The 4,347-nt window shown below is 46.7% G+C and overlaps 1 non-coding gene across 1 annotated transcript; it reads right to left on the bottom strand.

Moving 5' to 3' along the window:
- Positions 1 to 2,834: 2,834 nt before the first annotated feature.
- Positions 2,835 to 2,972, bottom strand: LOC119944291. Its single transcript, XR_005455785.1, has one exon. It is a non-coding gene; the product is annotated as a small nucleolar RNA SNORA7 (small nucleolar RNA).
- Between the last annotated feature and the right edge of the window lie 1,375 nt (positions 2,973 to 4,347).

Raw genomic sequence — 4,347 nt, 5'->3', positions numbered from 1 at the left:
AACCTTCTCACTGTATCTCAATCTCATCTATTTTGCCGCCGACCTCTTGGCCAGTCATTCATTCATGCAGTCATACTTGTTGAGTGCTTATTGGGTGCGGAGCATTGTACTAAGTGCTTGGTAAAGTACAATATGACAATAAGCAGACACATTCCCTGACCACAGTGAGTTTACAGTCTTGGGATGAGCTTACGTCCTGCCTCTGGTCTGGAGCGCTCTTCCTCATATCTCACAGACAATGACTCTCCTCCACTTCAAAACCTTATTGAAGGCATAACTTCTCCAAAAAGCCTGCCCTGATTCAGCCCTCCTTTTCCCTTCTCCCACTCCCTTCTACATCATCCTGAATTGCTCCTCATATTCATCCCCCCTCCCAGCCCCACGGAACTTACGTACATCTCTGTAATTTATTTTTTTCTATTAATGTCTCTCTCCCCCTCTAGACTGTAAGATCATTGCGGGCAAGGAATGTGTCTATTGTTACACGGTACTCTCCCAAGTGCTTAGTACAGTCCTCTGCACACATTGTGAATAAGTATGATCGAATGAAAGAACTTTGGGGTGACATTTTCCATCCACCTGGGCCATCTACATGGGTGAAATTCAATGAGATACTCCTTCAGCTCTTCACTTGTCTAAGCCCATGGGCACTCCACAGAGCCCAGGGCTTTAGGCTCCCTCTTCTTCCCCTCCCGCTTTCCTGCCTGCCAGGAGGGTGATTAGGGCAGGGGCAAGGGGGATCCAAGCCACCTGCCACCCACTCCCCAGATTTGCCCATCTTGGGTGTGAGCTCAGAGGGGCTCCCCCCAGCCCTGCTCCTCGGAGTCCTGGGCTGCGATTGTGTGCAGAGCTGGACAGGTGGGCGTGGACTCCAGGATGCTGAGTGGCAGGGAGGCCGGCTGGCCCTTGGGGAAATATACCCTGAAACCAGAAATCATAGCGAAGCCTGGGCTACTGATCTGAGCATTGATTATTCAAGAGCGTGTGCAGTGTTGTATTAACACAAGGGGCAAGGGGGGAGCCAGAACAATTTTTCCCAAGTGCGCCTTTTTCACCGATATCTTTAATAAAACGCTAACACAGAAATGTCCCTGGACAGATGGATGAAGCATCCTGGATGGAGAAGCAGAGTAGAAAATGATGACAGCTTGAGAAAGGTACTAAGACATCCAGCCTCTGGCCTGGAACTCACTCCCCTTTCACAAATGACAGACCACCACTCTCCCTATATTCAAAGCCCTCCTAAAATCTCAGCTCCTCCAAGAGACCTTCCCTGACTAAGCCCTATTTCCCCTAATCCCTCTCCCTTCTTTACCATCATTGAGAAGCAGTGTGGCTTAGTGGAAAGAGCACAGGCTTGGGAGTCAGAGGTCATGGGTCCTAATCCTGGCTCCACCACTTGTCAGCTGTGTGACTTTGGCAAGTCACTTAACTTCTCTCTGCCTCAGTTACCTCATCGTAAAATGAGGATTATTATTATTAATAATAATAATAGCATTTATTAAGTGCTTACTATGTACAAAGTGCTGTTCTAAGCTCTGGGGAGGTTACAAGGTGATCACGTTGTCCCACGGGGGCTCACAGTCTTCATTACCATTTTACAGAAGAGGTAACTAAGATTAAGACTGTGAGCCCCATGTGGGACAATCTGATAACCTTGTGTCTATCCCAGTGCTTAGAACAGTGCTTGGCACATAGTAAGTGCTTAACAAATACCATTATTATTATTATTATCACCCTTAAAGCCATATGCTATTCTCCCTCAGCCCCACAACCCTTATTATGAACAGATCCATAATTTATTTTAAAATCTGTCTTTCTCTTTAGATTGTAATCTCCTGTGGGTAACCAAATCTATTGTATTGAACTTTCCCAAGTGCCTAATCCAATGCTCTCACAAAATAAGCACTCAATAAATACCATTGAGTGATTGATGGAACAGGACAGATCCTGTCTTCCCCAAAGGTATTGGACCCAGGGACATCCTCTTGCCCAGAGGACCTGGGTTCTAGTCCTGGCTCCACCACTTGTCTGCTGTGTGACCTTGGGCAAGTCTCTTCACTTCTCTGTGCCTCAGTTTCCCTATCTGTAAAATGGGGATTAAGATTGTGAGCCCATGTGGGACAGGCACTGAGTCCAGCTTGATTATCTTGGGCCTACCCCAGTGCTTAGTCAGTCAATCAACAGTATTTACGGAGCACTTACAATAAAGTAATGTACTAAGTGCTTAAGAGAGTACAATATAATAATGTAACAGACATATTCCCTGCTCACAATGAGCTTACAGTCTAATACAGTGCCTTGCACATAGCAAGCACTTAATTAAATACCATTTGAAAAAAGAAGGGGGCAGGGGCGACTTACCCAGGGTCACACTAAAGGCCAAGAGTAGAGGTGAGATCCGAACCTGGGGCTAGTGATTCCCAGTACCATGGCTCTTTCCTTTAAACCACGCTGCCTCTCTGCGCCATTATCACCGGTGCCTACCTGCCAGGGCCAGCCTCTGCCTCCCAACTACAATCTACCCCCCTTCCCCATCAACCCTACTTCCCCAAGTGACATAGTCAGGGCTCTGTCATCCGTACAGAGGCACATAGTAAGCACTTAACAAATCTTGTCTTATTCCGAGTCATCTCCAACCCATAGCAACACCATAGACACATCTCTCCCAGAACACCACAACTCCATCTGCAATCATTCTGGGAGTGTGTCCCCAAAGTTTTCATGGTAAAAATATGGAAGTGGTTTGCCGTTGCCTCCTTCCACACAGTAAACTCGAGTTTCCTCCCTTGACTTGCTCCCATGCCAGTGCTGCCCAGCACAGGGGAGTTTTGACTTGTAGCAGATTGCCTTCCACTTGCTAGCCACTGCCCAAGCTAGGAATGGAATGGGTAGGCCTCGGCTTGATTCTCCCTCTTGTAGCCAGGACTCGTAGAGTACTGGAAACTCTCCAGGTGTGACCCTGAGAGGGGACTTAAAGAACACCATCATTATTATTATTATTGTGCTTCTCCTCCTGGTGTTGGGGAAGTTATTGCTTGTCACCTTCTCAGAGGAGAAGACTAGCAGTCTTCTAATTACTTAGAGGGAGAATCTAAATTTGACACACCCACTTCCCCACCCGTCTCCTTGGGAAGGGCTGCCTTGAGCCCACAAACCCACAAACTGGGAGGCAAGCGGACAAACCCACAAACCGGGTGGCAACAATAAAGGGAAATGATTTAAAAGCCACTTGCTCTGTGTTGTCTCCATTCAAAAAGAAACAAAACTGATTTATGGTTTCTCAGATGGCTGAAACGCTAATTCGCTTAATATCATTAAAAAACCTGCGACCAGTATCCAGCTTGAATAAAAGCATTGGGAACATCAGAGTAACCTATCCAGAGAGGGAAAATGAAACTGTCATTTTTCAATATAATTAAACTTGGTCTCAAAAATCCCCAAGATCTGCAATATGAATTACACTAATTACTTCTTGTGGTTTAAACATTGATTTCAATGTTAAATTTAATGGACTTAATGGACGTTGCTTTTCCCATCAGGCTGGTGGCTACTGTTACGTTTGTCTTGTTTCTTGACCACGTATGGATTTCTGCTGACCCTTTAAATGCATTACAATTGGCTCTTTCTGCTCATCCTGCAGGCAGGAGGAAAAGGCTGTTTTGGGAAGCCCAGCACGTCTGGCAGGGATGGTAGTTTGACCCGGTGGGTGAGGGGGCCCTGGGGCAGAGGCAGGGCTGGCTCGCCAGCCACCGGCCACCAGCAAAATCCCAGTAGGTCAGAGACCTGTGTGGGTCACTTTGGGCTGGTTGTCCTGAGCCTGAGTCAGATGTAGAGCATGGGCCTGAAGTCAGAAGGTCATCGGTTCTAATCCCTGCTCCCCTACTTTCATTCATTCATTCATTCATTCAATCATATTTATTGAGTGCAGATGTGTGCAGAGCACTGTACTAAGCATTTAGGAAGTACAAGTTGGCAACGTATCGAGAAGGTCCCTACCCAACAACGGGCTCACACTTGTCTGCTGCATGACCTTGGGCAAATCTATTCACTAGAGGAACAGGAGTCAGAGGTCATGGGTTCAAATCCCGACTCTGCCAATTGTCAGCTGTGTGACTTTAGGCAAGTCACTTCACTTCTCTGTGCCTCAGTTACCTCATCTGTGAAATGGGGATTAAGACTGTGAGCCCCCCGTGGGACAACCTGATCAGCTTGTAACCTCCCCAGTGCTTAGAATAGTGCTTTGCACATAGTAAGCACTTAATAAATGCCATCATTATTATTATTCTCTCAGTTACCTTATCTGTAAAATGGGGGGATTAAAACTATGAGCCCCATGTGGGTCAG

The sequence above is a fragment of the Tachyglossus aculeatus genome, chromosome 22 (genome assembly GCF_015852505.1).
Source record: "Tachyglossus aculeatus isolate mTacAcu1 chromosome 22, mTacAcu1.pri, whole genome shotgun sequence".
In the NCBI taxonomy this organism is placed as follows: domain Eukaryota; kingdom Metazoa; phylum Chordata; class Mammalia; order Monotremata; family Tachyglossidae; genus Tachyglossus; species Tachyglossus aculeatus.
Note: the sequence above shows the minus strand (reverse complement) of the source record. Positions and strands in the feature narration are given on the sequence as shown.